The following is a 12,663-nucleotide window of genomic DNA, read 5'->3' on the forward strand; positions in this document are numbered from 1 at the left end:
TAAACTTCGTGACATGGCCAGCTTCTATTAAGACAGAAATGTTTGGAGAGTAACAAATCTGTAAATTATAATATCAATAGTAAGTAAATATGAAGGAAAGGTACTCATCCAGCATATATATACATTTTTCTCTATTTGTGAGAAAAGAGCATAATTATACTTATTTTATATTTAGAATTATAAAATCTAGCTATGTTATAACTTTAATTAAATCTGAAATTATATTTATTCCTTCTGCTAAATTGAGGTAGATTAAACTACGTATATGCATATTTAGTTACATAAAATATTCATAAGTGCTCAGAATCACCTTAAAATATTTTACAGCAAAAATGTAATATAAAATAAAAATTTTACACACACACACACACACACACACACACACAGGTTGTCCCCAAAAATTTATATACACTTTGAATAATTATTAATTCCAATGGGTTAAATTTGAAAAGAAGCATCAATTGAGCTCTCAGCTATTAAACTATATATACATTTCTGTGGATATATATATTCGAGAACAATTTATATATAGATTGGGATTAAATGGCACAAACAGTTATGCCCTGAATAATCAGGAAATATTTTTAGTTCGTTCTCCATACTGGGGGTAGAATTTATCACTTCTGATCTCATCAGATTCTGATGATTCAGGTTTTTTGTTTACATTATAATCCACATGATCATCCTGGACCCTATTTTTCTTTACATTGGGACCTAAAACTATCTTGGGACATTGAACTTATATGTCCATGTAGAAATTTCAGATGGAGCTTATAAAAATCTCAGGACACACCCTCTACTTCTTCTGGATGATGATGATAATGCACAGGCAGCAATTAGTAGGATGAGCTGAACAGGTGAAATAGCTCTTTGGTACAGGGGATACTCACTTGAATAAAAAGGGAAGATCTGCAGGTTTAGCCCTGATTTCAAATAGCTCTTTGGTACTGACAAGAAATGGCAAAGATGCTGAGTGGGGGAGATTCTCATTGTTGACTCTCTGGTTCTCCTAATGGACAGACCTCATCTCCAGCCTTAAGAAACCTCTGTGAAGGTCTAGGTCACTCACCTCCTTTCCCAGAATCAAGGGTACTTATTGGATATCTAGGGGGCTTGGTAAACTACTCAGTCTTTAATTCCTTCAAAATCTATTTTTTGACATAAATTTAATGTGCTACATTATTTGTTCTTGATTTGTCATTTTTTAATTTTTTTTTCAAATAAACCAAATTTATCCAATATTTTAGGGTTAGTTTATAGAAATAGTCTTTCTAATCTAAGCTTCAAAGTGTGTTTTTAAAAGTAGCAACTAAGCATTAATTTTTTTCATGGCACATACTCAATAAGACCTTTATTCTACATGCAACCATATGCATGCCTTTGACAAACTAAGAGAAAGGTAACTTAACAGGAAGTAAGAACACATATTAATATTGTATTCACCACCTCACTGCATAGGTATCATACTTGCCCTGGAGATTTAATGCAGAACAGGCACTGAGGTCCTTGCCCTCACAGAGCTCATAGTCTACAAAACAAAGGGCATGGGGTAGAATTTTAAGAACATTTTTTTAAGATCCTAAAATATTATAAGAGAGATAGAATAATCTATATATATAAAAGTCTAATATGCTAAGTGTCTGATGGAGTAGTCCACCGACCAGTCACTATGACATTCACTGACCACCAGGGGGCAGATACTCCAACTAGTAGGTTAGCTTGCTACTGGGATCCTGCCAATCAGGAATGGGCGAGGTAGGGTCAGACACACCCTGGAGCCCTTGCGTGGTTTGTCCCACGGTCCCTCCCCGGCCACCGGCCTGGATTGGGACTGGGCAAGATGGTACTGATCAGCCCCGATTGCTGGCCAGGCGGAGGGACCCCACCTATGCACAAATTTGTGCACTGGGCCTCTAGTGTTATCATAAAAATCACTAAATCTATGGTATTAATCATAGGAGTTAATTGAGCTTAATGACTATTTTGGAAAATTTGGAAAGCTTTTGTTCCAATAAGCTCATATACTTTGATATCCAGAAATTAAAAGGGCTTTATTCTATCATACAGATACATACTAGGACACCTTAAAGCAAAACATTTTATCCTGAATATCTGTCTATTTTACTTTTTCCAAGATAAGAATTCTTATTCCTTGCCATTGCTTATTAAAGACTAAAGCTTTTGATGAACTGGTGAAATCATTTGGGAAGGCTAATTTCCTTTTATACTATCAGTCATTGTTCCAAGATTTAAGTTTCATAAAAGAACAGCCATCTGCAAAAGTCTTCGCTACTTAGATTGTATAGTTTTAATATCAATTTGAGCACTACAATTTTGTAGATAGCATAGATGACAAATTATAATTTTGTCTTTTCTTGGGGTTTTACAGTGAAGACTCTTGAATGGTTCAAATTTGACATTAAAGTGGCCTTGGTAAGTGAGGACACATGACTATATATTACATTAACAAAGGAGAACATGCAGCCCAAATTCTATTTCTAATGTGAATGATAATTCATGGTCAGCAGAAATAAAAGTGTTTTAGAAAATGTGTGGAACAGTTTTTCTTTAATTCATTATTTAATTTATTCATTCAACAAAAATTACTAAATATCTATAATGTGCCAGGTTCTCTTATGAGACCCAGGAATGAAGCAGTGGATAACTCCCTTCCCTTTTTTTTTCACATTATGGTGTGGAAGGCAGATAATAAACTGAATTAAGTATTATACATTTTTTAAGCAAAATAAAACTGAACAAAGGAATAGGCTATGACTGAAGCAAATGATGCTATTTTAAACAGGGTGGACAGTGAAGTATTCTATAAGGACATAACATTTGAGTAGGAAGTTCCAGGTTATGAGGAAAACTGAGGAATGAGGATTCCAGATACAGGGACAGCAAGTACAAAGGCCCTGAGCCAGAAGCATGCTTGATGAATCAAGAAAAAGCAAGACCAGTGTGGCTGGAGAGAGTCAGCAATGAAGAAATGGGTATTGATAAGATCAAAATGGTAACAGGGGACCAATCCATATGGTTTTTGCCACCAGAGTAAGGGCTTTGTATTTATCCTACCTAATAATAGACAAACATGGTAATTAACCATACCTCTGCTATGCTTCCCATTGGCTAATCAGGGTGATATGCAAATTAACTGTCAACCAAGATGGTGGCTGGCAGCCAGGCAGCTGAAGTGAACAGGAGGCTTGCTTGCTCCAGTGATGGAGGAAGCCAAGGTTCCCCGCCTGCCATGGTGGGCTCTGAACTGCACTCTAAGGAACAATGTTGCAATTATAGAAGCTAAACAAACCCCAGATGCCTGCTTTCAGCCAGCCGGCCTTGGAGCTGGAGCTACAACAAAGTTTCAATTACAGAAGGTAAATAAATCCCATAATAAAAAAAAATAAAAGAAAAAGAGGAGAGACTGGGAGATTCAGTTGCAGGCTTGGCCAGCCTGAAAACGGCCCTCAGCCCCTCATCCAGGCTGGCCAGGCACCCCAGTGGGGACCCCCACCCTGAAGGGGGTGCGGGGATTGCCAGTACAGCGGTGGTGGTGGGAGCCTCTCCTGCCTCCTCAGCAGCTCTAAGGATGTCTGACTGCAGCTTAGGTCTGCTCCCCGCTGGCAAGTAGACATCCCCCGAGGGCTGCCGGAATGCCAGAGGGATGTCTGATTGCTAGCTTAGGCCCAATCCCCTGGGGAGCAGGCCTCAGCCAGCAGATGGTCATCCCCTGAGGGGTCCCAGACTGTGAGAGGGCACAGGCCAGGCTGAGGGACCTTTCTCCCCATCCCCCAACCCCCCCCCCCCCCCAGTGCAAACATTTTTGTGCACTGGGCCTCTAGGTGTAAATAAAGTTTGTAGCTACTTTAGGATTTGGTACAGTAATGGGATTGCTCTGCCTCCTACATAGAGAAGAAACTTATGTAAAGGAAAGGAAAACCATTGAGAATACCATATTCAGGGTGTCACCTTGCGTAAATTTATAAATGCAGTAATAACTGTGCAGGCACTGAAATAGGTGAGCATCTTATTTCAAATTGGCCTATCAGAATGAAGCTCATGCCCTATCAATGCCATTTAAATGAAGTAGTATAATAATTCATGCAAAGTGAGCCTGGGATTTGTATTACAGCAGAAGGCCCAGAGCACGATGCGCAAGAACCGTGTAGTATTTTAAGAGTGTTCCATGGTGGCAGAAAAACTGTGTGTGTTTTTTAAATTAATAATAATTGAAATATAAACTATAGAACTTTCCAAAAGATATTTTGGACAACAACAAGAAATGGCCATGAAATATTCTAAATTATTCTTTATTGAGGGAAAATATTTAGATTCTGAGCACCTGATCAAGATTTGTATGTATTAAAAAATAAATGTGTTTTATTTTTAAATACAAATATACATTATTAATATTATATAAAAATAATTGACACATGCCTTGTATATACCAATTGTGTCAGTGCTCAAGCCTAATGGTCAGTTAAAACTAAAAAACTATCACTTATGTCATAGTATAACCATTGTGGCAAACAGTGATTTCCATTCATTCATTTATCAAACATACCTGTATTCAGAAAAAAAAACACAACACAACTATCAGACATCTGCTACCTTTGAAATATGGTGCTAGATACTAGGAATGGCATATTTCCCATCCTCAGAGGGTTCAATATTTTTATATGTCATCATGAGTCATTCTCCATTACAGATACCACCCACTAGATCATCGTTCATGGGATTTAAACTCAGCCTCATCACTGAATTACTTCATCTATCTATGGTTCATCATGCTTAAATTGGAGATAAGAGTTTTACCTACTCACATGGTGGTTGTGAAGATGAAGTGAGTTAAAACATGCTCCTTCAGAAATGCTAGCCTGTGTTTATGATCACTAGGCATATCACAGTGTTTTTTACAAAATTAAAATCATTCCTAACACATATCGTGCCTCACCTTATGGTCAGAGTTTTGTTGTATCTACATTAGAACATGATCCATGATAAAATTACAAAGTGACAGAAGAAAACTACTGTTAATGAGGACTTCAAGAAGATCCACTGTTAGCTTAGATATTGTGCCATTACAATAAGTGACAATCTTTTTTAGGAATTTTTTAAAGTTATAAACTCATACCCTAATTCCATCACTCTATATGATGCAGTTATGTTTCATTGCATTTATGACTTCTTATCTTGGAGAATAATATCAGATGCTGATGCTTTGATCATACACAATGGAGGATTAATTTCAGAAGTTTAGTGTTAGAAGACTTTTATAACCCACATCTGTAGTATGGTCAAATTTTTCTGCATCTCTGATCTATTTATTTAATTGGGTTTCTAAAGGGTCCTGGTGTAACTGTTGCTGGAATTCAAGCTTTTAATAAAACACTGACTGGACCATCCCATGAACAGCTAACGGGTGGAGGAAAGGCAGTGAAACCAGCCTTGTCTTCTGTATGTGGCTGCAGCAAGCACTGTGTTCAGGAATGTCTACAGCAGTGGCACCTGGTACCAGATCCAGACTAAGTTTGCATTGAGCAGGAGCACTGAAATGATAGACAACAAATTGAGGAAAGAATTTGAACTCTAAACTATCAGAAATGCTCGTGGGCAAAATATGTGACTTGAAAGTCCTTCAGCTTGTTAAGTAGCTTATGTTGTCTTCTAATGTATGGAAATACATACTATAGGGTATCCCAAAATTCACGCAAGAAGTAATTTTGGTAGAAAACACAGGCTTATAATTAAAAATTGTAAATTTTTTATTGATTCATAAAGTATACAGTATAGGGTTATGTATGGAATAGCACATCGGGTAAATGGCCTCTACGGCTTTGCTGGCACATACGCAAAGCTGTGGTCTTCATTGCTCTTCATTGTCCCTACTCCTGGGCCATAATTGGTACTTGGTAATGCTTATCAAATTGAAGGGATTGAAATCAAAGGGCAACAGATATTAGAATCTGATTCAATAAATCAAGTAAAATTAAGCTTTTATTTTTTGTTGTTGTTAATGCTCATGCAAAATTCAAATCTTGCTTGAATTTTGGGACACCCTATAGATCGGTACAAAGAAGAAAAATCTATAAACACGTTCAAGCACAGATTCAGAAATTACATGCTCCGCAAGGCCTCCTTTTGACATGGGCCTCTGAAAGTAGACTTGACGTTATTGAAATCACCATTTATGTTGACAGAGGCATGAGCAGCATAAGATAAACCATGAAGTTAAAGATTTCATCTCAGTTGGACTCTCATCCATCCTCTGGTTGACACCAATTTCCCCCCTGCTTTCTTTCTATAACATCATTCCTTCATATCTGTTGCTAGAACCTCGATGACATTAGCTCCAAAACTAACTTCCTAAAAGAATCATCTGCCCATGGGATGATCTCTGGTCACTCTAATATCCGCTTGGTGTTCCTAAATTGTGCAGGAATTTTGTAACTTTGTAGCTGATTCTGAGAAACATAATACAGCACAAACTTGTACTTTTTGAAACAAAGCCATTAATGCAATAAGCTATTTATGAGCCGCATCCAAAGTTTAGTTCTCATTTTTTCACAAGACCTTTGGGTCTGTTCATTCCTTGGACCATCTCTTCAACCAGGTAGCTTTAGATTTCAGCAAATAATATCACAGTTGTGTTGAGTCTTTCCCACCAAATTAATGAAATACTATTCCCCCAAGATATTGAAGGGAAGTGGACTGTGTCTGTGGCTAATGCGTTTATTTCTCAGATTTCAAGCAACTTTAGCTTCTTAAACTGAATCTCATTAGAAATTATTTCTAATTCAATGCATATTTAATACTTTTTCCAGATACTTTGACTTTATTTAGTTAATTTTATGTAAAGACCATCATTACAGATGGAGGAGGATGTGGTGTATTTTAAAAATATATAAGCCTAATACAGTGACACATACACACATACACACATGCTATGGCTCCTAAAGAATAGGCATTGTGACTTTATTACCAGCACCATTACTGGAAGATAGAAAACATTAGCACATCTATAATAAGTAATTAAATGCATGAATGCATTTTTACCTATAAATGAATGATATAATGGAAATCATATTTTTATTTCCCACAATGATCCTCAAATTATTTTGGCCATCCTTTATGCAGGATATAGAAAATTGTTTTTATGAATGCACTGGCTGATGAATGTCTGCTGACCTGGAATTCATGTTTATTATTAAATTAACTGTATAATGCATGCCCTGCTATTATACATAATCTGCCGAAGGCATTGATTCTTCCATGCTAAAGGTTCAAGGAGCTTTATTCAAAAATCAATATTGATTTCTGCAGGTGCAATCTAGAGGAAATTTCTTGATGGTAAAAAAACCATTTTTTCAAAGTGGCTCACAAAGCTCCTAGTTTCATCTAATATATTGGCTGCAATAATCTTAGCTCAGGACCACTTATTTTCAGAACATTGGCTGCCAGAGATAGTTGCTTCTAACAGTGGGTCTGCATTTATCTCAGTTTTGTTTAAAATACCTGTGAACTGGAATTTTATTTATGCTTTCAACACCCCTGAAATAAATAGCCAGGCTAGAAAGATAGTGTAGATCACTCAGAATGACCAAAATAGATTCATGGAGAAGAGGATTGACCAAGATTTGCAAGATTTATGATGTTCCACCTGACATCTCATGAGCAAATACAGGGGTGACTTTTATTCAATTACTAATCAGGTGTCTTAACTGTCTTCTCTTATATACATGTGTATTTTCCAGGCAACAAAAAGTATGGAACTCATCTTTCTTTACTTGCTTGCACCACATTTTTCATCATGACTAGTACTTGCACAACAAAGTTTTCATCTATTATAATAAAGTTCAAGGAATAGAATATATAAAGGAGGATATAAGAGTCAGACTACAGAGGGTCAAGTTTATCATTCTAGCCAAAGGACGTAAATATAAGAATTCTTTATAATTTTTAAACTTCACATTTCTGAATCAAGCTGTAAACTTATTACAACAAAAATTCAGGGAAAAGAATTGTAATTCTATTTATCTAAATCACACAAAATTAAAAAGAATAATAAATGAATTGAATAATAATAATCCTGTATAATAAAAGCCTAATATGCAAGTTGTTCTCTCATTGGGAGTTAGACCGCTTGCTATGATGTGCACTGACCACCAGGGGGTGGCACAGAACATGGTGGGTGTCAGTGATGCAGCATTGGCAGCGGGCGGCAGTGTAGACGCTGCAGACCTCAAACCAAGGTGGAATGATGAAGCAGTGAGAAGGTGTGCCAGCCAAGGCTGGTGTGAGTGGGGGCCCGATCACCCCGCTGATCGCCCCATAGATGGCAACAAGCAGCAGCAGTGGTGGGCAGGGCTGCCACCTGGCTCCCAGGCACTGAGGTAGCAGGGTGAGGGGCCCGGCCCTGATCGATTGCACTGCATATGGTAACCAGTGGCCGGCAGGCCTCAATTGCCCAATTGGGGCTGGGCCCCGGCCTGGGATGGGGAACTGGGGGTGGGTGGCAGTGACCAACCTCCCAGGGCGCCCAGGCTGGGGGCTGCAACCTCTCGCTGGCTACCTGGGGGCAGAGGTGACAGGGACAGAGGTATGGTAAGAATGCGGGGTGTCCGCCAAGCTCGCTCTCACTCCTTCTGCTACCCTCCCCTGGGATGCCAGGGCTTGCGTGCCCGTGCGGCCTCTTCCAAGTGAGCCAGGCAGAAGCTGCTGGGACCACAGGAGCCGGTTGGGGTCCCCGTGGGTTCACACAGGAGCCAGTCTATGAGGCCGGCCAGGAGAGAGTGCACTGCCTAACCAGTTTCCGTTTGGCGCCACCACTGGGCAGCCCAGAGGCCCATGCTGTGCCCTGGCCCACGGAGTCCAGCCACGCTCACCGCATCTCCGTGTGGGGACTCGGGCGCCTTGGCTGAGGCAGAGAGGGGTGCGTGGGGTCCCGGGGGCCCAGGTGCTGCCCAGGGCCCAGAGGTCAGCTGGGACCTGCTCTTCCACACCAGACACTCACACTTTGATTGCCGGCCAGACCTAGGGACCGCACCCATGCATGAATTTCGTGCACCAGACCTCTAGTGATGATAATAATAATGTAATAAAGGTTTTTAACTCTGAGCCCCAGTACAGTGAAATTGCTAGTAAGTGGCACTGCAGTGCCAAACCAATGTCAATGGATAAATTCTTGATTTGTAAAGTGCAGGGGAGAGGGGGTGCATGAACAAGCTGCCAAGTTCAGAAATAAAGTCTTGATGGCAGAGTCCATGCGCTCTGTTTGCCTTGCGTTAGACCTGAAGACTTCAACGCTGCAGACACTGATCTCTCTCAGGGAATCTGGCATAAATCACCCTGGGGTTAAGAGCATTTGAAGTTGTACCACAAATGTATCTCCTCTTCACATTAACCACCATTTGTAATAGGTTTATTTATAGCTAAGTTCCGTAGGCTGAGAATCGCAGTTATAGCACCAATTAAGCTTTTAGAGTCTTAGGGCTTTGCCAAGTTCTGGACATTTGCTGGTTTCTGAAACCTTTTTAAGTATATTTGAACATTGGAATTTTTAAGAGAAAAAAGCAAAAATAGTTGTTAGCTGAAAATAAAACCATAGGTTTGCTATAGTAGTGCTATAATATATCAAAATTGTATGTGAATTTGGACTTTTTATTTTTTAATATGTTTTTATTTATTTCAGAGGGACAGGGAGAGGGAGAGATAGATAGAAACAATAATGTGAGAGAATCATTGTCTGGTTGCCTCTTGCACTCCCCTCACTGGGGACCAAGCTGGCAACCCGGACATGTGCCCTGACCAGGAATCGCAAACACAGTAACTTCTTGCTTCTTAGGTCAAAGTTCAACCACTTAGCCACACTGGTCGGGCCACTTAGACATTTTTAGATGACTCTTTGGACGTTGGCTGAGCAGTGTGTGCTTTTCATATTATTTGTCTTGATAAATATTTGTCAACTTCTATCTAGTGCACTATATATGAGAAACAAGAGGCCTTTGCTTCATTTTTTAAATGTAATTGATTTGAGGCTTTTCCTAAACCTTCTAGTCTTGATTTTACTTAAAAAGATCATTTTTGCTACTCAACTATTAATTTTATTAAGTGTACTTAAATGAATTATTGTAAACTGTAGACATTTTAAATAAATCAATACAGAAGCAATTTGTAAGGGCTAAACTGATAAGATTCAGATTATCAAAGGTTATTGATGTGTAGAACTCTCTAGCCATGCAATGTGTCTAAATATGTGCTATTTGAAAACTAGAAACCAAAGGTGCCCAAGTAGTAATTGACCAGAGCCTTAAACATTAAATCAGTGACATTGAGTCTAATGCCCTGATTCCACGTGTTATGTTTTAAGGCCATATATATGAGCAGATATGTCTTGTCCGAGTGTGAAATCTTTTTCATGTCTCGTTTTTCCATTTCTGATGTGTGAGGATTTGATTACTGATACAGTAAAATCAGAAGGGAAGCATTTTGAAATATTTTCAAAGATATGGTTAGTCACGGATAATAGTTTAAGTGTAGGTAGCGGTTAACATGTTCTTAGAATTAAGGTGCTCTCTAAAAAATGACTCTCTTTTAGGGGCATTCTCAGATACAGAACTGATTAAGCAATCAAACTCTGCTCTCGTTTCAGAGAGAAATGTTAGCCATTCTGCCACTCATTCTTTCTTTTATTATACCTCATTATTGTCTCTTTAGATTCCTTCTTTCTGTTCCGAATGATTTCCTGCCTTATGGCCATCTAAGGAACATAGTGGAAGGGTAAAGAATTAATTAAAGCTCTAATGGTGCAATTAGTCGTAAGTGTGAACTGTTAAAGCATTTCCTCAGATGTTTTATAGCTTGTGAGACATCTTCTTCACCTCAGCCCATGAATACTGACCACCTGTTATCTATTACCATAACATTATCCAAGCAGACTGACAGAAAGCAATCTGGTCCCTAGTGATTGGACTCCTGAAGCAATTGACAGGCAGTTTCCACAAAGGTAAACTGTGAAAACTAAATGAGATGGTAAATAGAAACGCAGGCAGGTGTTTAATGGAGAAATACTATTGAAACTACCCAGCAGCTGTAAAAAATAAATGTATTGTTTGTGCATACTTTTATGGTATTCAGTTTGTCTCCATGTTTGAAGACAGGAACTTTAGGACCGATATGCTGTGTCATACATTTGTAATTCCGGTCTGAGCTCAAAACGAGTCAAGAAGCCTCGTGCACTTTCTAAAGAAAGGTGTGTTGTAAACACAAGTTTGCTGGTGTTTTTAAACCAGTTTTGGTTTAAAATGCAAACGTGGGTAAATGAAGCTTTACACTAAATAGATACTGTCTCTTAAACTTGGCGAAGTAAGTAAGCTTAGAGAGAAAATAAGTTACTTGGAAGGGAAAGCATGAATTAGCAGATTTCATTGAACCAAGGCTATTTGTTGCCCTAATGTCATACAAGATTCCTTCTCAGTGCTGAATAACCTGAATTTCTAATATGACTTCTTCAATTATTGATTTGTTGCTTGTAAGAAAGTCAGATGAAGATCAGCATGACAGTATTTAGAGGCTGCATCTCATCTGTAGGATGTGATCCATCTTTGTTAAGTTCAGTAAAATGATAGATGGCATTTGGCAGTGTAATGATGTGATCACTCTACCAGCGCCTCTTTAAATCATAAGCTGTTGCTTTCTGTTGTGTAGATATTTAATCAGTTATACACCCCATTACTGATTTAATTCAGAATGCCAGTGGCAAGTGAATTATGTATTTGTATATTAATACCATATTGTATTAATGCTCCCTTCATGTAAGTGTGCTATTCATTTGAAAATCATAAGCTGATGCTTCATGGGTAGAATAAATTTAACTGAGATGTTAGGCTTCTAAGAACTTCAGTGTTTTAAATCACTGTGTCAGTGAAAAAAAATGTCATTTTATATCTCTGTGCTTACTTGACTCAGTGGATTATTTATAATATCAGAACTCTCTGTGAGTGGTAAAACATTATAGTAATTTATGACCTATTTGCATAACCTTTAATTGTCAAATTGCAATAGAAGAGTGAAAATTTTAGAAAATAATAATTTTTAATACAGAAAATGCCCAAAGTTCAACATACTTATTTTTTCAATTAATTTTGTTAATATGAGAGTGTAGGATTATTTTTATACTAGAGGCTCGATGCACGAAAATTCATGCAAGAGTAGGCCTTCCATCCCTTGGCTGCTGGCACCGGCCGGGATGACGTCCGAAAGACATCTGGTCTAATTAGCATATTACCCTTTTATTATTATAGATATAAAAAGCTGGCTCACAATCATCTTTGTAAGAGACAAATAAATTGAATAATTGCTATTTTTATTTCACATTTATTCTCTCAAAATATTATTCATATCTTATATACATATTTCTAATTAAAAACTTTCTTTTAGGAAAACTTGTGGCATCATTTTCCATTATTTACACTAACTTTATAGAATCTCATGTTGATTCCAACTCTTTTATACTTAGGATAAACATACAATAAAAAAGTTGAATACATTTTCAATGAAGTTTAATGACTCTACATAATTAAGTGAAGGGAATTTTTTTTTTTGTTTGTTTCTTTTTTTTTTTTAATATTTTTTATTGATTAAGATATTACATATGTGTACCCT

The 12,663-nt window shown here is 37.9% G+C and overlaps 1 protein-coding gene across 2 annotated transcripts in view; it reads left to right on the forward strand.

Annotated features, from left to right (window-relative positions):
• The window catches only part of LRP1B (LDL receptor related protein 1B), a 1,698,272-nt gene that overhangs the window by 1,341,682 nt on the left and 343,927 nt on the right, over positions 1-12,663 (forward strand). The gene's annotated exons all lie outside the window — the stretch shown is intronic.

Source organism: Myotis nattereri, assembly GCF_964212035.1.
Source record: "Myotis nattereri genome assembly, chromosome: 7".
In the NCBI taxonomy this organism is placed as follows: domain Eukaryota; kingdom Metazoa; phylum Chordata; class Mammalia; order Chiroptera; family Vespertilionidae; genus Myotis; species Myotis nattereri.